This window comes from Nyctereutes procyonoides, unplaced genomic scaffold (genome assembly GCF_905146905.1).
Source record: "Nyctereutes procyonoides isolate TBG_1078 unplaced genomic scaffold, NYPRO_anot_genome, whole genome shotgun sequence".
Lineage (NCBI taxonomy): Eukaryota > Metazoa > Chordata > Mammalia > Carnivora > Canidae > Nyctereutes > Nyctereutes procyonoides.
This window is the reverse complement of record NW_026575051.1, coordinates 14124548-14146930: the sequence shown is the minus strand read 5'-3', so window position 1 is coordinate 14146930 and position 22383 is coordinate 14124548. Positions and strand designations below refer to the sequence as shown.

General features: G+C 44.0%; 1 long non-coding RNA gene across 1 annotated transcript; it reads right to left on the bottom strand.

Annotated features, from left to right (window-relative positions):
* Positions 1–2735: 2735 nt before the first annotated feature.
* On the bottom strand, positions 2736–12248 carry LOC129512516 (uncharacterized). The gene is made up of 3 exons (XR_008665045.1): positions 12126–12248; positions 11183–11353; positions 2736–4473 (listed from the first exon to the last, which is right to left on the bottom strand). It is a non-coding gene; the product is annotated as an uncharacterized LOC129512516 (long non-coding RNA).
* Between the last annotated feature and the right edge of the window lie 10135 nt (positions 12249–22383).

Below are 22383 nucleotides of genomic sequence, written 5' to 3'. Positions count from 1 at the left end.
GACTGATAGAAGGGCATGTAACATGATTTTGACCATTGAGAAGTGAGGCGAGATCCTCTGGAGTTTGGAAGGGGGAAAGGATTCTTGATTTTAAAAAGAGCCATAAGGAAGAAATGGTATCTTTTCCCCCTCAATGTGGCCACGACTGGATATGATACTGGTCCTACTGCTGCAGGCATCTTGCTACCATAAGGGGCCATACTTGAGTCTAAGGCCAGCTCTCTGAAGATAGCAGTGAAGTGGGATGGAAACACCTGGGTATTTGATAACCTCACCGAGCCTTTTAATTAAGCAATTCTAAGATGCTCCATCTCTGACATTGCCATGTGAAATAACAAACGTATTATTTGCTTGAGGCAGTAGGAGCAGGGTACTGTGCTGCTTGCCACTGAGGGCACCTAATATCCCCCAGATGACAAAGCACTGTACAGTACAGTTTTATGTTTCTCCAGAACCATCACTTGTATCGAAAGCTCCAAATTCTCTGTGTAACTGGGAGAATAATAACAAAATTTCCAGAAAAGCCTCAATGGGCTATAGCCCTTGGATGACAAGGCCTAGACAAGGAATAGACTCTCAGTGTAACCGAGTCTACCTCAGCTTCACACTTTATTCCCCTTGAATGATGTTCAGGGCTGTGTCTCCCCACTGATTCTCCTGTTCAACAAATGATGTGTCCTAAATAAATAGCATACAATAAAGGAGCAAATCGTGCCCCTTCTCCAAATCCATGTGTACTTTCCCTTGTCATCCAGATTTCCAAAGCCTACATCCACTGTGCATCAGAATACAGGCAAACCAACTGTGGGAAATAATTTGCAAGTCACAAGTCCATGCTTCTATTTTATTTTAAGTGAAATGGAGAGATGCTGGCTGCACCAATGTTCCATTTTCTAAATAGAATGCTTTATTTGGCCAGGCCAGATATGACCTAATGATGGAGATTTAATTGCATCTGAAAGGAAGATAAATTAAAATATAAGTAGTAAAATTGCATATTCTTACTAAACTGAACATGTGACAGGATTTTTTTTCTTTTAATAGCTGTTCATTCTTACTATTCTCTCTCATTTGATGACAAATGGCAAATGTCTTCAAAATTGTTTAAAATTCTGTGGAGTTATGTTTGTTTTAAATTTTGTACTGTGCAGGCGGGCAACAGTTCCTGGTGAAGAATCAGGATAACGTCAGAGGTGATGTCTTGATGGGACGTGTAGCTCTCAGTAATGACAAAGCCCTTATTCATTCCTGGAACATAGTAAGTGCTCAACAAATGTGTTTTGAAGAACTAAAGCATAATATCCTGTTTATTATAAGCCAAAGACACTGAGCATCATCTTAAGGTGGCAGTTTAATATTATATTAACAGGCTTGAGATACAAAGTGTAGTAAGTTACTAGAGCAAATGTTGTATTCATTGAAATACCTATGCCTTTTCAAAAATATATGGCAATGGTCATCAATGTCCATGGTGAGCCGCTGGGATTCACAGACTCTAAGCACCTTAAAAGGAAGCATTATTATAAAGAGCATGAAACTTGGAGTTCACCAAACTGGAATCCTGTTCCTGGTTGCATAGCCACAGGCCAGAGATTCAATGTAGTACATTGTAGCTATGAGGACTAAGATAATGCATGAAAAGTACTCACTGAGGTGTCTGGCATATTAATCCTAGTCAGAGTCACCGAAAATATAATGAATGAGTGAATGAATGAATGAATCAACTATGTAGGCGATAGCTTTCAAGTCCAATCTGTAATACTATAGCCAAGTTCTATATGACCAATTCATGGATGTTACATAAGGGAAACTCACCCAATCAGAATCATTGATTAGCCAAGGTATGCTTTTATGATTGTGCTTAGCTTATCGTTTCTTTTTTTTTTAAGATTTTATTTATTTATTAATGAGAGACACACACAGAGAGGCAGAGAGAGAAGCAGGGAAAGCAGGGAGCCCGACGTGGGGCTCAATCCCAGGTCTCCAGGATCACGCCCTGAGCTGAAGACAGCGCCAAACCGCTGAGCCACCCGGGCTGCCCAACTTATCGTTTCATAATTATTTGTTTGTAAATTTCTCTATAGCCAGAACGTAAAGGTCACACAAGCATGAACGATATACATCTTTTTATCTCCAGTGTTCAGCTTGGCATGGGCACATAGTAAGCACTTAATAAACATAAAATGAGAAAGTGAGCGAATAAAGAATTTTGCCTCGGGCTAGGCCTCTTTTCTGTAAAATATTGCATGATTGACAGAGAATCCATTGGAAAGTCAAAAAGAAGCCACTACAGAGAGCCCTCTATGAAGTCTAAAAACTATAGGCTCCCATTGCTGGCTGTGCTGCCAGATGAAAACCACATCGTGTGGCAATTTACATTGTGTTCTTCTAACATCAGGACATTCAAGACCGCCTGGCTCCTGCCATCTTATGAACAACTCTGCCTCAACACACTGGCTACTGTTCTCTCTATTGAATTGCAACTTTTTTTTTCCCTGGGTATCGATAAACAGCTGCAGAGTCAAATTAGTACTGTTTACTGTCAAATTAAGACGGAAACCGATCCTTTCTGTTCTTTGTTTACAGCGCCTGTACTGCTTGTCCCAAACCCCCGAATAACTAAATGTGAGCGGACTGCCTCTGAAGGCGGATGCTGCCCCAGATCAAACAGAAGGCAGATTTTGTTTGTCTTCTAAAATAAACTATCTTTTCAGGTTCATGGGCTCGGAATAACAGCTATCATATTTCGCCAGCTGTTTTTTATTCCTTTGCTAATTTTACAGCTTGGTCTTTGAGAAGGAGGGCTCCGTCTTTGTTCCATTCCTATGGTGCTGGTTCAGTGCCAGGGGAACAGAATATTCATAGAAATTTAGGAAGCCAAGAGAGAGAGGAGAGTGTGTTAGTGATTTGGATGCATGGATAATAGTGTTCTGAAAAATCATCATGAAATAAACCGCGTTTATTGTCAAGACCTAAATACTGTAGAAATTCCTAATAATAGAGTTTTTAAAACCTTGGTCCTATTACTTACCATTTATTTCATTTCCAGGCTCTTCACCGCTGCATATTCAATAAGCAAACTTTCTACCTATTCTTCCAAGTTCTTTTCTTATGTTGAACTAGATGGTGCCACTTAGAAACCATCCGCAGATTGACATCACTTTGATTGATTCCACCACTTTTGAAGCACGTTCTAAAGCCAGCCAAATGCATTGTCCTGCTTATACTCTTCTGTCTTGTTCCTCAGCCTGTTATGAGGAAGAATCTTGCAACCTGTCTCACTGGAATTCAGACATGCTGCTTCTGTTGCTTTTTCCGGTGTCTCAGGCAACCCTCTTAACAAAGCAAATGAAGTTGTGCTTCCAGAAAGAGTTCCCAGGGAACCACTGCTGGCTTCTGAGGGAGATTCTTTATCTTATGCTCATAAACCAAGTTCCTAATAGCTTGACCTAGAATATCATCCAAGACCCCCATTGTGTTGATTGCTCTGCAGTTAGTAAAACCTATCCTCTTACCCTTTGGGAAACTAGAACCAATCATTGGCCAGGTTTGTTTACCATTCATTTCACAAAAAGTAATTTTACGTACATTGTGTAATTTAACCTTCACAATGATTTTATAAGGAAAATGCCATACCCCACTTGGTAACTAAACCATCACATAGGGAGGTTAAAGATCTGGGACAGGAGTCGAAACCTCTTTGCCATCCTTAGTCTAGACCTACCTGCCATCATGCTCCGTCGTCTCTTCCTTGGGATTCAGAGCCTCAGACCTGGCTTCTGAGTTATCTCTAATGTGACTACACTCTCGCATTTAAAATTTCCTCTCTTCTCCAGTGTGAAGCTCTAGCCAAACTAGGCTACTCCCTGAACCTAAATCTGTACAATCCTGCCTCCATGTGCATGCCATTCCCTAGTCCTCATCACATAGCCAGGTTCCGGTTAAAATATCACAGCTTTTGCAAATCCTTCTCATGTGAGACCCATATGTTCTCTCTCACACACACACATAGAGATGCACATCCAGAGCTGTTGCTACGGCTGGTCGATCATTTGGCAGTGAATAGAAAGAGCACCTTGCTGGGAGAGCCCTGGGCTTTGTAATCCTTAAAGCCAGTGAGCTCAAGACTCCAGCCAAGGAAAGAACTTCGAGAGCCCTCGGGTGCTGGGGCAGACCTTCTAGGAACACCAGGCTGAGCAGACACTGGACATCAAATAGTTTCCTTCTCTCACTGGGGCTACACCCGGGGACGCAAATCCTTCCACACTTTTAGTGCTCCCCTAGCAAAATGGCCATCTTCTTCTGCCAAAATCAAGTGTGGAGGGTGGAGGAGACTGCAGTTGGATCCTTCGATGTTAGCACCCTATGCCGGCAATCTCTTCAATCTGTGAGAAGCTGGGGCTTCTTGTCCAATCCACCATTCATTCCATCATTCCTTCCATAGGAAAATATGAACACTTACCCTGGAAAACACTAGAGAGAATAAAAGTGAATAAGAACTGGTCCCTAACCTCAGAGTATAATTTGGTGTGAGCAAAAACCTTAAAGATCGCAAAACAAGGCAGCGGTACATGAAGGTCTTGTCAAGCATATGGAAAGCAAAACAACACAAAATAAAACACCACCCCAAGTTCAGTAGAAGGGAAGATCTTCCCACTGGCTTTAGAGACAAGCTGGAAATCAAAGAATTAGAAGGATTTGAGGAGTGAAGGTAAATGTGAAGGTGGGAGTTGCAAGATGCGTTCAGGCAATGGCCAGCGGGTCCAGGCTATCGCACATGTTCCATGCAGATCATGGGGAGCTGACAAAGTAAGACTGTGAACACCCAGCTAATGCATTTGTATGTTTTGTGTTCTTCTGGATAGATTATGGTGAGAGCCGCTACAAAAGGTTTACACAATTTCAGGAAGGTTAATCTGTCCTGTCATGTGAAATGGAAGAATGTGGGAAGAATCTTACATGCCTCTTGCTCTAACTTCATCACATTTGGAAATCCTTCTGCATATTCTCTTCCTTCTCACTTCTTGTTCACCTACCTCACCACAAATTAAAAGGAAGCCCGGAGTGGAAGCCCAACCCAACATGCTTTTTTTTTTTTCTTCTTGCTGTATTTTTTTTTAAAGAATATATCTGTGCTAGTTCTACTTATGAAAGAAAGAAAAAAAAATGGCCAAGGTTGAGTCAGACAGGCTTTTAAAGCTTAGAAGGAACTTCAAGCTGAGGAACTGTATCTGATATAGCACAAAGTTCATTGTCATCATCACCATGATTGTCATCACCACCACTAACAACTATTGAACTCAAACTCTTCACTAGTTCTTGCTACGGACTTATTTAATCTTTATAATACTGTAAACTAGAGAAAAGTGGTTGACCTTTATCCTGGTCAACACAACAATATTGATTCTAGATTGTCTTTGGTGTATGCATAGTCCAGGCACAGGGTAGAATTTCCAGCCTGCATCCTGGGAACCAGCTCAGGGTTCAAGCTGGGTATAATCTGGAGTTTTGGTTTGGTTTTATCTTTGGACCTGATCAATATTCATATCTCCATAGCTTTCTTTTATTCTTCAAATATTTCTTGAGCATCTTCTATGTGCCCAGTACTTTGGTGAATAAGACAGACAAGTTTCCTACTCTCATGGATAATTTTTGCTTGTAATGACAGAGGTAGAAACCTTAACCCTTACTCATGATATCAAGGAAACTTGGGTTTCCTTAAGACTTGGCTTAGATGCTAATTATTCTGGGACCTTGGCCAAGCCTCCAAGCTTCCCTGAGTCCCAGTTTCCTTGTGTTTAGAAAGATAGGATTCACCTGGAGGGGCTCAGCTTTTCATCAGAGTCTATGATTTCCAAAGTTTTACAAAGTGAAGTTGTGCTACAATCAGATAGCTTTCCATCTCCATATGTCAGCCTTTCTGCTGTCTAGGGCTGAATAGTTTCAGCTTCATGGAGCAACTTGCCCTACTGCAAGCCCTTCCCCACTGAAGTTCATTGGAACCATTCTCATCTAAGGACACCTGTGTCCCACAAGGGTCTGCTAGGTCCAACCTGACTCTTTGCTCAACACCACTCTGAATTTCAACTCAATCCTTTTTAACTTGACAAATGTTTCTTTGTTTACTTTACCTGGTAAGTGAATCATTGACCTTATAAAAAGCTCATTTCTGAGATGGAGTGGGATCCAGGAAAGGGCAATGCCAGTCATTGTTCCTGACCTTCTCCGTTAGTTGAAATATACTCAGTGAGAGGTGATGTCATTCCCCGAGGCAGACACAAGACATACGGGGATAAACAGAGTTGCTATTCTCCTCTCATTGGAAGACCATGCCAATGAAGTTATGCTAGGTTCTTCAGAAAGAGGAACTCAAGAATTCAATATGAGTATCATTATATAGACACCACAAAGCCTCTTTGAATGTAGGACTCTGTTGACCTCGAGTGTACTGTTAAATTGGAAACAGGATTAAGTAAGGCAGTTACAAATCACAAAGCATTAGGGCTGTCACCCATTTTCACCCTCCTCCCCTTCCAAATGGGCATGCAACTTCTTTTGTTCAATGGCGTTTGGCAGCTGCCAACCCAAAGCCATTTTGATTTTTGCTATTCATCTGTGGTTTCAGCCACGCATTAGAGGCCTATCTTTTTCCTTTTTCTCCCTAAATAAAAAAATTCATAAAGAAACCAAGGAGTTGATGGGAAGAGTGGGATTCTTTCATTAGGAAGCAAGTGGGGAAAGCATGAAGTATACAAAAAAGTTGTTTAATACCATGGGCTGGCCATTATGTCCTCTGAGCCTCAGGAAGTGGGAATGATGATTGCTTCCAGAGAGCTAGAGGGACTTCAACAAGATACTGTACAGAAAACACATAGCACTCTTTCCCTCCCATATTTGCTTATTCATTCAACAATGAGTAAACACCCATTCTGTTCTACAGAGGACGACTTTTAACTCCCTCAGAAACAGAGAACACAGACTTAGCTACCAATCCTATTAAAACATGGAAGAATGAGTTTCAGAACACATTCTGATATAATAATATCAGATATAATAATATCTGATATAATAATATCACATATAATAATAACTCTTTCTGAGTAATCCTTTTCTCTTTATCTTGCATCTTTTCACCCAGCCCAAACTTCAGTGTGGAGAAAAACCTCTGCCCAATTCAACTGCCTTCTTCCTAATCTTTTCTTGAATCCAGGAAATCAGATTGAGAAGAAATGTCTGGAGAAAAAAACAGCCTTGAGAAAGAATGGATGACTTTTGAGATGCCTTGGTGGCTCGGTGGTTGAGCGTCTACCTTGGGCCCAGGGCGTGATCCCAGGGTCCTGGGATTGAGTCCGGCATCAGGCTCCCCACAGGGACCCTGCTTATCCTCTGCCTATGTCTCTGTCTCTGTCTCTCTCTCTCTCTCTGAGTCTCTCATGAATGAATAAATAAAATCTTAAAAAAAAAAAAAAAAGGATGGATGACTTTTGATTGACTTGGTTCCCGGTAAGAACTTGAAGTATAAAATCCATTCACTCCCACAAAGGCCTATTATGTGCCTATTAGGATGCACTGCTAGTGGTGTGGGATGTGGGAGAGGGCTGAGTTCAAGTCTCCAGTTAATCTAGTCTACCACTACTTGGCTCCCCAACAGTGGCCAACTCTATTGCCTCTCTGGGCTCCTCCTCTGCTAAGGGGGCCTGGAAGAGGGGGTGACTCATGACATCTCTCCCAGCACAAACATTTTACAATGCTGATGGGCACAGGGAAAGAAACCAAAATGTTGCTCCTGCAAAAACGAAAGCTCTTTGCCTGTTCTGTTCTTTATTTGACCACAATTACTTAAATTATTTAGAACATATTTCCATGTTGAAGTCTAATTGTGGAATTCTCTTTTCTTCTTTTTTGCTGTTGTTGCCTTTGAATCCAACTTGTTTTGTTCATTTCCTTGGGTGGAAACTTTTAGCGCTGAGTGCATTTTTATGAGTGTCTTTAAAAGAGAGATTTAGATACAGTTCCTCTGCCTTCATATGGAAGTTCCCTGAAATTTATAAAGAAAAAAAAAAGAAAAAAGAAAAAGAAAAGTATCTAGTCACTTTGAATCTAGGTCAAACTGAATTTTAATATCCAAAGAATGTAATCAGAAGGCTGGAGTCTACATTACTGTTTTAAGATACCAGATTTGGCAAGTTTTCTATTTTGTTATGAAGGACCCTACCCATCTCGAGGCTAATGCGGTACATATTAGCATTCAAGACCTCAGGAAATCTCATTTTGGATTAAATTTAACTCTATATATCCTAGAGTTTTTAGATAAAGGAATTTCTGCTTCATATATTCTGTGGACCACATCAGATTCATTTCTCTAGCTTAGGGTGATTCAACAGTTAACAAATGGTCCAACGCATTCCAAAAGTAAATATAATAACATCTTATTAATTCAGACCTCTCCAATGTAGAATCTATGCACCCTGAGGGCACAGGCAAATCTAAGCAATTTAGTGGTGTAAATGACAATTAAGGAATTTTAGCTTTCTTAAGAAGACATTGTTTTAAGTGCGTTAAAAATATTTTTGCATTGAAAATAAGATGCTAAATATAAATGATCCTAAATTAATCTCCAAAGCTGTCCCAACAGCCTCTCTTTGCACAATATATTTTTAGTCACTATTTGTGGCACTGTTGATAAGAGAAATTATTTTTTAAAACATTCCACAATTCCAGTTTTTTCCCCTTGGGGTATACTTGTGCCACAACTTGATAGAAACTAATAACATTATTACTATAGAATATACTGTGCTGGAAGATGTGATGTGTTTGATCACAGCGTGAAATTGGCTTTATGTGATTCACCCCAGGGTAACAGTGAAAACATCTAGGGGGGACACGAATATTTGAGGTGAGTTTGAGTAAACATAGAAGGAAAGCTTGTCATCAAAGGATGGAGGGCATCATCGATTGTGGGGCAAGTAGGATCCACACAGGCAAACTCATTTGCTGAGATCTCTCAGTTTAGCAAGAAGGAAAGCAAGACTTAGAAAGAAAGCATGACTCTTTACTCTCGGCTCAGGCTTTTCTACTAGCCTGGTCTTTACTTTGTGAAAGCAGCTCTCCTCCCTACAGGTCCTTCTGCTCTTCCACAAACGCTCATAGGCTGACCTAGTGCCTTAACCTCAAGCAGCCGCAGAATCACTTGTTGAAGGTACACTGGGAGCCTGCCTACAAAATTGTTCAATTTCCCCCCAAACCATGTCCTTAGCCTCTAGGATTTGCTTTTGTTCCAAAGCCTCTGACTCAGTGTTAGTCCCATATAGACACAATTATTGGGCTGGTGGGGTGGGGAGGAGGGGGTGGTGATGGTGCAGAGAGGGGATATATATTTATCCTGCCACATTATTTTGACTGACCCTTCTGCCCATTTCCACCTCCTGCTCATTGGTAAACCAAGGGTAAGTGAGTATTTTAGGGAAAATGTCCTGGGAGATCACCAGAGCAATCTGAATTTTCTTCAAGTGGAACTGAGAGCCACAGGCCACAGTAACTTGACTCTTGAAATGTTCACCACTGATCTTGGCAGCTGTTTTCTTTCTGGTTTGTGATTTTCAATAAGATCCCAAACAACCAAAGGAGGAAAAAAAAAAAAAAAAAAAGAACAAGCAAAGAGAGAAAAATCCCGAACCTTCCAAAACCAGCCATTTATCATAGTCATTCACACAGCGACCTCAAGGGAGGTCACTGCTGCTTAAGAGTTGGCGCCGGTGCTGTGGTGAGCACCAAAAGGCATTTTTGGCCTAACAAACCAATTAGCCAATGATCATATCCACTTCCTTGCTCCTTCCTGAATTTCTTAAACATGTGTTTCTTGGAATCCACCTCTTTTGCCACATAGACCCAAGCGACAAATCATCAACCCCAAAGATCCAGTGCTTCACAACAAACCACTGGCATATGTTGCAACTGCCAGAGGGCAAAAGGGAGTGATAAACCAGACTACCAAATTTGGTAAAAAAAAAAAAAAAAGAGAGAGAGAGAGAGAAAGAAAGAAAGAAAGAAAGAAAGAGAAAGAAAGAAAATAGAAAGAGAGAGAGAAAAGAAAGAAAACTATTTATATTGGCTAAGTAGTATATTCCAAAGTGCAGTGATGGCCCTCATCTATTTGCAAAATGTGTTTTGAGCTCTGTTACAGTTACGAAGTTTGTTGAGAGGGAGTATGTATCATCAGGGCTGGGCCAGTAACCAGGAAAGCAGTAGCTTGATGAAGTTTCTGCAGTCCACATACCGATCCTCAGCCTGGCATATCCAGCAGTTAGATTTGGCCCATATATACCCAGAAATGAAAGATAATTTCTTTTAGGCAGGTGTTTGACAACCAAACACATAAGGGGCTGATGTATAAACCAGAGGCTAAGCTATTCCGTAACAATGAGGCTGACCCTCTTCTGAAGCTGGCATGCTCCTTTGCCTCCCATGCCTGTCTGGAATGCTCTTCCCCAGAGACCTGGGAATCTGAAGGAGGCTAGTCACAGAGCATTGACTCAACAAATGCAGAAAGATGGCCTTGAAGAACCTTTCAACCCCACCAAAATGTCCCTCTTTCCTGATTGGACCTGGATGACTCCTGCATCCTTCTGTCTTTCTACCATTCCAAGCTGTCCCCTGTGTTTTTATTCTTTCTGGAAGTTCCTGGAACCAGTGTTTGAAGCCATGTTGGTCTCTCTCCACTGCCTTTGTCCTCAGTCATGTTAGAGAAGTCCCTGCTATCTTCCAATATTCTGGATTTCCTCTCTTCCTTCAGCCATTTATTTTTTTCTTAACTGAGAAAGCGAAGGGTAGGTAGGGCTTTCGCTAACAATGACAGAGGATAGAGGGTCTGTGCATACTTAGAGGTGACAAGATGTTATCTAACCATAACTGTTGAGAGGACAGAGAATCCTGAGAACAAGCTTTTTTTTTTTTTTCACACAAATACCAATAGCAACCACACAAATAACAACCACACAAATAAATAGCAAAACAACCACACAAATAACAATACAAATAACAACCACACAAATAACAATAACCACACAAATAACAACCACACAAATAACAATAGCAAAAAGTCCACCTTGAAGGTGCTAATCTTTCTAAAATACTTCTGCTGGTTGCCTACCTTAGTTACTAAAATCTAATAAACATCACTGACCTTTTAGATTATTGGCTTTGATGACCATAGAACACTACAGCTGTAGTTGGTATAAAATATTGTACTGAAATTTGGTTTTCGTTGCTGTTTTCCCATCTGTTTTCCTTAATGCAGATCTGTTTTCTTGTGATTTCTTCTCAATGCTGAGCTGAGGTAATATAAGTTCCAGTTCTGCAAAGATTAGTAGTTAAGCTCCATTCAATTAGAAATTTGCAAGCACAGGGTGCCTGGGTGGTTCAGTGGTTGAGCATCTGCCTTTGGCTCAGGTCATGATCCCAGGGTCCTGGGATCGATTCCCACATCAGGCTCCTCGCAGGGAGCCTGCTTCTCCCTCTGCCTATGTCTCTGCCTCTCTCTGTGTGTCTCTCATGAATAAATACATTTTAAAAAATCTTAAAAAAAGAAATTTGCAGTCATAATGATTCATAACTCATGATAATTTTTACCTTGGGGAACTGTGGCAATCATATAACCTAATCGGTTCATCCTGTGAATGAGAAAATGAAGGCCAGGAGGGAAATGAACTGTTTTGGGACACTCAGTGAATTAGTAGCAGAGTCATTATCACATCTTCTACCTACAAATAAAATGGTCTTTCCACCTAGTGGGAGTGGAAGTTAACCGATAACCAGAAAAGTTGTCACATTGATGGAGGAGGACACGGGGGTGTCTTCATGCCTCTCTATGTTTGGGTTGAGACCTCAAATACAAATATTACCAATTCAAAAAGTAGTAGAGACACCTTTCCTTTACCCCTCACAAACCCTGGTCTTGGAGACTCAGGCAAGGGGTAATGTTTCTGGGCCTCTCTTTCCAGAACTGCGGGCAATGAGGATGTTGCATGGGATTTTTGTTTAGTAATAGAGCTTTGTCTACCCTGAGCACGTCTTTAGACTCTCTGTGAAGAGAACAAAGAACAAAAGAAGGGAAAGGCCAACATCACCTTGCAGACAGGGCCCACCGAAGTCTGGCTGGACTCAGGAGGGGAGCCTGCAGAGCAGAAGGCACGAAGAAACTGGTTTTGGAGTCTTGACTGAGGCTGGGTTGGGCAGCAAGTCCTGAGGCATCATAGCTAAGAAAACAGGGGGAGAATAAGAAGATCTGAGGAGAAAAAGCCTACAAAGACACCCAGACACCTAGAAAGACACCTTCTTATGGCTGCCATGACTGAAACTGACAGGGACAAAGGGGTCTCTCCCCACCTTACCCCAGCATTGCAGACGTTCAGACAAGAAGGGGGCAGGGGTCCAAAGACTAACTCCATGTCCAGGACAGATGCAGATTATGTGGGCCTGAAGCCAATACCATTCCTTTCAGGCTAATACAATTAGAACTAGCCTGAAGCTAATTACACTTAAAGTTAAGAAAAAAATACGAAGTACGCTACAAAGAATGAATTCTGTTGGAATTATGTGTTTAAAATGTGAATTTTTATTTACAATGAAGCAAAGAAAATGCAAGATATTACAAAAATCTTAAAAAGCCGTAAAATACCAAAATATTATAAAAGCCAAGATGATGCCTGTAGTATCTTTATCAATTAACTTTCTGACACACCTCCTTACTACTGGGTTTCTTTTCCTATGTTTTTGTTTGCATTTTTTTTTTGAGGCATCATTTCTGTAGCTGATTATTATGTATTATTTTCTTTATGTGGGCAGGAAAGGCAATTTAGTCTTTCTTCCAGCATGATTGATCAAAATTTGCTTTTTCGGGTTTTTATGGTATTTTGCAGTAATAGTTTTCATTAGGCACTGGTGAGATGCCTAATCTTCCACTTAAAATTTTGGACATGTAATGTTGAAAAGAACTTTCCACAACATGGCTTCTGGTTCCACACATCAATATCTGGCTTCTCCTCTGCTGTCTCATACTGCCAGTGCCAGGTGCCATAGGACACAGTCACAGTGAGAGATGACTCTGGGCCTGCATCTTTGTGCCATGACGTGGGACAAGTCTACCCCTTAGGTAATAGGAATATTCCCGCCATTCCTACATCAGGAGGGTTTGCAATAACCTAACTATGCATGGAAATGGCAACAACCTAATTGCCCTTTATTTGGATCCCCCAGGATGCCCATGGCCACTCCAATGTCACTTAACAGGAAGGAAGGTACTGGAGGTAAGACGGGGACAGAAAAACCAGCACTTAACTGACTGCCTTAAAATAACTTACTTTTGCCAATTTTATAAAGACATAAGAGCCCTGGGGCCTCTTCCATGCAAATCAGGGAAGGAGGTCCTGAAACCTAAGCCCTCATCAGCTTCATAGTAAATCCAGGCCTTAAATCTGGAAATGCCAGACCTGTTGATAAAGCTCAATCCGCCCTCCATCTCCCCCAGTAGGCTGGCTCACCTGATGTCTGGACTGAGGAGCTGGTCTTCTTAAGTCTGTAGCTAGGGGATGGTCAGGAGGAGGGGGTCCCAGATAATCCTTAAAACGAATCCATATGTGGCTGGATTTGCCTGATGAGCGGGGAGGAGGGTGAGGAGCCAAGACCAGCAAACGTCTATATTCCGGGATTGATTAACATCGTGAGGAAAGAAAAGCAAGGAGCGGCCTAGTGTGTAGTGTGGGGAGCAAGGAGGGGACAGAGGACAGCGTGGAGTCACATGTGCAATTCAAGTGCACACACACACACACACACACACACACATAATTGCCAGTCCCAAACATGCGTTGGGGCACTGTGGATAGAGGGGCTGCTATGTGAAGCTGGTGGAGAGGATTTCCAAAGGATATGGTAAGTCACGGGGCACTCACATCATCATCTGACCCAGATGATGGAATGTGTGACACAGAGTAGGGTAACGGTCCCCTCACATCTAAGCAGATACAGCATGACAGCATGGCCCTGGCACTGTGAGGACCAGCCCCCATCTCAGAGGAGAAGGCCCTGAATGTGGTGGGCTGTATTCCTGCAGTGGGTTCGGGCACAGAGTGAGGCAGCTCAGGGGGGCCATGCATAGAGAGGACATCGTCAGGAGGGCCTCGAGGGGGGAAGGAGGGGAGAGAGAATACCACGTAGCAACCAGTACTGGCGCATGTGGCATATGCTCCCCGGATTCCCCAAATGACGGGGCAGGGCTCCGCAGAGGGCTGAGGCCTGCATGAGCAGGTGGGGGCAAAACCAGCCAGGGTGGCCTTGTCGTCACTGAACCTTTGAGATGGGAGTTCCATTTCCTAGATATTGGCACCTCAGCCTGCTTTACAGGAAACCCATCTAAGTGACATCAGTGATGTGATTTTGAAGGTTAGGCGAAGGATATGGAGACCCTCCCTGGACCCCTCTGTTGAGGGTGAGGGGGTCCAATGAGAAGAAGATTCGGATTATGTATCCCTTCAATCATTTAGTAGTTGTTGAGCTTCTGCTACGAGGCAAGATTTCCAGCTGAGCGGCTGCCGAGGGAACAGGCAGGCCTGACTGCACTGCTGCATCTCGAGGGAGCTGCTGGCCCACCAGGGCAGCCAGACGAAGGCTCTGGACTCTGGAGCCGAGCTGACCTGGGTTTCCACTGACAGCTGCCCTCTCCCAGCCTTGAAAACGTGCGCAGATATCAGGTCACTTAGACACCTGAGCGCCGCCGGTGCTGGGGTCCTCGCCTGTAGAATGGGAGCACCATCCGTGCTTGCTTCTGGGCAAGTGTGAGGAGGAAGGCGGAGGTTCCACGGAAGCGGTCAGGGTCGTCCTGGTGCACGGAAGGGCAAGGCGAGTGTGAGCTATCCACAGCCTGTTCATAGCCTTGTACTCTCATTGTCTGCATTCAGGACTCGGGCCGCAGCGCAGGCCTGGAGCCAGGCCACGGCCCTGGGACGGCGGGAAAGGGAGCACAGCCTTCCACGCTGTGGCCTCAGATGGCAGCAGCTGACAGGAGCTGCACAACCTGGCAGCCCGCCCCCCGTTCAGCAGATAAGGAAGCTGACAAATGTCACGAGGGGATAGACAGCTGCACACAGGAGCACACAGATGACACCTTCTGGAGACTCAGAGGAAAACTAGAGAAGGAGGCTTTGGAAGGGCGGCTGAGACTCCCAGAGTCACCGGGGGGCTGGGGCTGGAACCAGGGAGCTTTGCTCAACTGTGTTTCTCCTTCCAGGCTGGAGGCCCCGGAAATGTGGGCTGCAGCACAAGTTACCTCTTCTTACTGGGCCGGGGTAGGGAGGAGGCACTGACTGGGTCCTGAAGGTTGAATAGGAGTTTTTCAGGTAGGACCCTGGTTTTGGGAGCCAGCAAAGTCCTATACGGGGAAAAAATGGAGATGAAGTTGGAATGTTAAGCTGCAGCCAAATTGTGGAAAGCCTCCTGAGCACGGAATGATCTAAGGCTCCGAGACACGATGGGAGAACGTTATGAAATGGTCCTTTATGCCTGGGTTGATCTTTTCTATCAAAATGCGTTGTTGGGGATCCCTGGGTGTCTCAGTGGTTTAGCATCCACCTTTAGCCCAGGGCCTGATCCTGGAGTCCTGGGATCGAGTTCCACGTCGGGCTCCCTGCATGGAGCCTACTTCTCCCTTTGCCTGTGTCTCTGCCTCTCATTCTCTCTCTCTCTCTCCCTCTCTCTCTCTCTCTCTCTCTCTCTCTCTCAATCTGTGTGTGTGTGTGTCTCTCGTGAATAAATAAAATCTTTAAAAAAACAAAACAAAACACGTTGTCAGTTAGAAGGGAAACAAAATGAAACTGTGACCTGTGCTCTTTGCCTCTTGGTTTTTAGGAGAAGGCAGTCGTGGGGAGAGGAACAGCCCTTGCTGGAAGCACAGGCCCTGGGGCTCCCCTCCCTCACCAGCCCCCTACCCAGCAGGCTTATTCCTCAGCCTTCCCCCTCCTCACTTCCCCAGACTACACCCTGCTCCTTGCTCGCTTCCCCACCTTGCCTTATGCCCTCGGCCACATCCGAAATACCTTCTTTCTCCTGCCCTCCTCTTCCCGGCCGTCCCTCCTGATCCAGAGCCCTTGCTGCATCTTCCAATGGCCTCCCCTAATCAGGCCAGTCCTCACCCCAAATAGCAAGGATGGTCACCCATGCTGAGCCCACCCTGTGAGCGCTGCACTCCCGAGTGTGCTCATTCCACCAAAAGTAAGGCACACCTGCCACACCCCCGGGGACCAGCCAGGGATGCCGCAGTGCTTGGGATATACAGGTCCCTGCTCTCCCAGGGCTCCACAGTGCTTCATGTTGTCGCAGGGACCCTGGGAGGGGGCAGTCCTGTCCATCACAGAGGGGATAACTGAGGCTCAGCCAGCTAGAGCATCTTCTCCAAGGCCATACAACTAGAATACGGGGGAGAAAGCCTGCAGCACAGGTCAGCGTGGTGCACCGTCTCCAGCACTGTGACCCAGAGTCACCTCTGACAGCATCTATGGTGACACCGTGTCCGATCTTAAGCACCTACAGTGTCTTCTTATTGTTTGGTGTGTGGTAAACATCGCTGGGTAAGTGAGATCATTGAAGGCAGGGGCCCAGGCTTTCGTGTCATGATTTCTCCACGGCACCTGGTACCACGCTGAGACCAAAATACTTGGAGAGTGAGGCAAGGCAGGCCTTATCTGGCTCCCCAGAGCCTGTCTCATTTTTTGACCCATAAATTCAGCAGCAGAGAGAGGCCCATGGGGCTCCTGGATACTGAAATGCCTCTAGGCTGCTCTGCTTGTCTCTGGTCCCCACCACCTTCTAATCCTCCTCCAGGCCTTCCAGCTCTGTAGGAGGGCTAGCTAATCCCTTGATAACCAGAATCTTCTGAAAGTACTATTTAATCAGGCCATGTATTCCAAAGATACTGTGGCATTCCTTTTTTTTTAATCTTTCAAGTAAATGATGAATAACAAATCATACAGTGCTAGTTCCCCCGGCAGCATTGTTCTAAAAAGGAGGGTCCTCAGGCAGCATAGCTATCACCTGGAAACTGGTTAGAAATGCAAACTAGTATCTTGTTGAGACTTTTTACATCTGTGTTCATCAGGGATATTGGCCTATAATTCTCCTTGGTGGGATCTTTGTCTGGTTTTGGGCAAATCGAACTCCAACTAAAAAATATACAATAAATAAATAAATAAATAAATAAATAAATAAATAAATAAATAAACAAACCAAGAAAAAAAATGCAAACTGAAGGAACACTCTGGGGTGGGACCCAGCAATCTGTGTTTTAACAAGCCCTCCAGGGGCTCTGGGCAGCATGAAGTTGAGAACACTGTCCTAGGGCTTTTCATATATAAACTAACTCCCTGAATTCCCATTCCAATCCTCTGAGATAAACTCTATTGGTAACTCCACTTTGAAGTTAACACTCCACTTTGGAGTTGGGGGAACTGAGGTACAGAGAGGTTAGGTAAACTGCTCAAAGTCACACAGCTAGTGAGGTTGGTGGAAGGAGAGGCTTGACCTGGGGAGTTTGGGGAGCTCATGGTGGTGGCATCTGCTTTACCACGAGAAGAAATGTCTATAGACAAGAGGCTGGTGGGCACAAGGCAGGGCTAACTCAGACTTTGGTGGGCAAGGGGCATGCCAGTTTTCCTGGCGGTCACGTGGACCTATGAACTGTTGCTGGCAAAGTGACCAAGTAGATCTGCAGGTAGCATTGTAGAAGAAGACAAAGCACTTTTAAAATCATCCTCTGCCAAGCCCTGATTATGCCATAATGTGCTTCCCTCAGGCCCCAACAGTGATTTCCCAGCAACACCTCCATAAGTGGGGTGATAAGGAGCTCAGTAGAACGTTGCCGCAGCCCCTGACCATGGAACGACAGTGACTGCCTTAGACCAGGGGTCTAGGGTCCCCTAACTGGGGGATCATTCTATCTTAAGGGAAATGTCTGAGAGGGCAAAAGAGCATCCAGGAAACACCCATCCTCCCCCGCTGACCCACTAAAGGCTCTTGTGCCCAGCTGGGCTTCTCCATCTGGGGTCCTGGGAGAGAGCTGCGGATGGCCACTGTGAAATGGTAGCACATTCCTGTGGCTGATACCATGCAATTTTCTTTCAAAGTCTGCTTAAAGATTTTACTAGCTCTGAGGGTTGGGGTGGGAGTGGAGAAGAGACAGGGAGATAAACAGACAAAAAGAGACAGAATGACAGAATGAAGATATGAAACTGACTGCAATAAACCAAACAGAGCTGGTATAAAGATCTTTCATCTTTTTCTGTGCTGGTCCATCCCATGGCCTCTAAGGAATGAGGATTAACAGTCCCTAAGAACCCACACTGTGCCGGGGACGCTCCATGTGTCGCTTCACCCAGTCCCCACCACACCTACAAGGCCAATTTTATTTACCCACAGAACATGTAAAAGACAGAACTAGGTTGCAGTCTTCCTTCTGCTTATCACCAGCCCAACACTTCTTGCTATATAACTTTAGCTCAATGAGTCTCAGTTTGTTTGCCTGCAAAGTGAATCTCCAGGTATACAAATTATTGGCACTTGAAAATAAACTATGAAATGCTCCTGTCATCTTTCCTCTCATCCCAGTACTATTTTCTCTTTTCTCATCTCATTGACACATGACCTCTCAAGGTAGCACCTATGGGACTGTTCATTTATCTCTAAGGACATGACACAGCCCTGTTTTTTGGGATGCAAATGTTGGTTCTCTGACCCCATCGAACACCCACTTGAAACAACCTGCCTTACCTGAACCATAAGGCCTCATAGTTCTTCCCTGAAGAAATATTCATCAATTTTAAAAGTTTCAAAATAAGTGCTCAAGTTCAGAATGGTATCTTGAGCCTCCTTTTATCTCTATACTTCCTCCCAAATCTTGTTGAAATAACACGAAATAAATGCAAAAGAATAAATCCATAACAAACACGAAAGGATCCCAACAGCAATCTAGAAGATTTTACAAATGCCTAGAACTCAAAGAAGATGAGATCATGTTAGTGGGTAACGCTGAGTGGAATTATCTACACCCCAGAAACACATACAGGAAGAGAACTAGCCTGGAGGAGGCACCCTTCCCAGCAAAGCACTGGAGATACTCCCAAATCAGAGCCACAGCTAGAAAGAATAGGGGTGGTCTATAGAGTCACTATTTATTTGTTTTTATTATTTATTTATTTAGTTATTTTAGAGAGGGAAGGGAAGGGACAGAGGAAGAGAGAAAATCTTAAACAGACTCCTTGCCCAGCAGGGACCCTGATGCAGGGCTCAATCCCATTACCCTGAGATCATGATCTGAACTGAAATTAAGAGTCAGACATTTAACCTACTAAGCCACCCAGGCGCTATTGGAGTCACTATTTAAAGGCCTTTCTGAGTTTTACAGCCCTCAACTCTCCTCCATAGATAACAACGGGCTGCGATGGCATTTGCTTGTGTTAAAAAAACAAAAAAAAAGAAACATCCATCTGGCCTTGGCTTCTGGAATGTTCTCTACCCAAGGTCTCCTTGTTCGGGATGGCAATTTGGTCACATTGCTTGGTTCTGCAGTATGTAATATTTTCATAATCACAGTATTTTATATGCTGTGTATCTCTTTTCAGGGTCTCAAACCAGCCTACAGATGCAACTTGGAAGACCTAGAATATAAATCTTAAAAACCCTGAAAAGGTAAAGTGAATACTAGTACAGTTCTGACAAGGAAGTGGGGGAGGGGGGGTGGGGAAGGAAGTGCAGGTGTCCTCTTGGCTGATGTTACAGTCTTTCATCCGACAAATAGCAAGCGAGTGCCTCCTTGTGTCAGGGTGATCCCCAGCCCTGGAAGGCAGCAAGGAGCCAAAGGGACAGAGGTTCTCACCCCCGTGGCACTTCTGTTCCAGTGGCAAGACAATAAGTACTGCCTAAAAGTTGATGAATCACAAAACAAAAATTTAAGTATATTACTTCAAACTATGAAAGGAACCATGAGATTAGGAAGATAACAGTATTATGCAAAAATACAGAGAAAAGGACAGATAGTGTAAATGTGCTAAAATCCCTGTAATAGCAGAGAGGGAACAAGTTCAAGACCCAGGTGTATAAGGGAATTATCTAAGCATCTGGTAGGAATCACTGAAAGTAAGTACTGACACAGTTAGGGCCTTATATCCAGGGCGTGGGGCCAGAGCTGGGGCCCAAGGAATGGACATTGGTAGTTCTGTGGCGGGGAGGCATGTTTCTGTTTATGTGCGTATAAGTAAATATTACACATAAATGAATAAAATGATCAAAACTCAACTTTACAAACCCTGGGAGAAATTTAAATAGATATTCTCATTCCTGTTTCATATGCGAAGAAACAGAAGCCAGCCCGCATCAGTACTCATGATTAGAAACCAGGTCCCCTGATTCCTGGCTCGAAACTTCCCCTACTTCCTCAAGGTTTTTCCCTTCAGATACAGACCCACTGGGGTTGGGATTCTTGATTTCTTGACTCAATGCAGGTTCCTTGGGGTTGCTGACTGCTCATCTTTGAAGATAAGGAGAATATGACCACCACCGCATGGGCCGTGGAAGGAGGGTGCACGCTAACCGCCTCACACAGGCCTGGTGACAACAGATTCTCAAAAGTATCAGCTTCCTTTCTTTATATTTCTTTTCTTTTTTTTTTCTAACCCATCCAACATTTGGAACATTAATACCATTTGCCAATCATTTTTTCTTCTAATTTTATGTGATTTAGCACTAGTTCTGACTAAAGGAATCTGGCAATTCATTCAAATATGCAGGCTTGCCATATCAGAAGGCTTGTCATGATTTGAGAGGTAGAGAATGTTACCATTAAGGCATTTGAGAAAGATATGATGCTGCTGACACATCCAACCAATGTTCCACATTGGGTGAGTCAAGGGGCGCTTGGTGTGAGGGGATACTGCGCAGACTTTTCCCTTTACCCCCCAAAATATCCTGTCTCACTCACCACACTCAGGTGTCACCCTCTGAATCATTCTTTTGGACCTTGAAGAATTTCAGATTTCTCTGGTCCCCTATGAATGTGTCTCAGACCACATCCCCCTAGAAGGAGTGGCTGTTCAGCTGGGAGTACAGTCTCTTGGGACTAGACTAGGGAAAGGATGGAGTAGAATAAAGAGGAAGGGAAGAAGAGCAGGACTGAAGGGGTGGCACTGAGGATAATGCCACCAGGACCCCCAGGTATCTTCTGCACATTATAATCAGTGCTTCCTCCTGAAGGATGCTGAATAGCATATAAGGGCTCACAGGATCAAGTGCTACCAATGAGCGAGGTAGACACTGTGCTAATACTTCACAGACATGATTAGCTCATTTGATCTTCACAACTCTATGAAGGTGTCACTATTATTATTTTCAGTCTACAGATGGAGAAACTGAGGCACAGAGAGGCTAGGTGTCATATGTAAACCACGTAGCTGTGTGACACAGCCAGGAGCAGAGCCCAGACAGCTTGACTCCAACACCATGCTCTGCACCATCACACTAGAAACACTCAGTCCACACCCCATAACACACACACACACACACACACACACACACACACACACACACACACCCTGGGAGGATGGGAGGACTTTCAGGGAAGTCTTGCTTTCAAGAACCACTAGTTGCCGAGTTCTGCCTTTTAGAGCCTGTGAGATACTGAGAACATGTTTGTTGTAGGTACAAGTGCTTAGCTGACACTAACTTAGTAGACTTACCCTCTTTGACTCCAGAGTCCAGAAGGAGAACTAAAGGGTGAGCCTCACAGGAGCCTCACAGTAATTCAACCTAAGAAGTATAATAAGACAAAGGACTGCTATAGTTGGTATGAGCCTCTGTCAGTGGAGGTGGAGGGCTTGGGCAGCGCCGGGCCAGGGATGGTCCATGCCCTGGGGACAGGGTTGGAAGAGCCCAGAATCAAAGCCTCTTTCAGCCTTGGCAGTCAATTCAGACACACTTCTCCAACCTGCCATCACAAAGCTGTGCATCACAACAGCAGGAGATGCATGAAAATAGGATCCAGCCTCTGAAGAGTTTACAATGTGATTCTCATATTTTCTAATATCATCTTTGGAGAGTTTCTGGGAGGAATTTAATAAAGGACAGTGAGGATTCATTCCTTTCATCTCCTAAGGCTAAGTCCATTCTGACCTGCCCATTCATTCTTTCTGTTCTCTGTCTGCTTCCAGAGAGTGCTATGGGGATTCAAGCATATATATATATAATATGTTCTATGTCTTTGCCTCCGCAGAGGAAATGCTCTGTCTTACTGTAAATAATAATTAGCAGGTCAGTGAAGGTTGTTAAATGTCCCCGATGCTTTTCTCACTT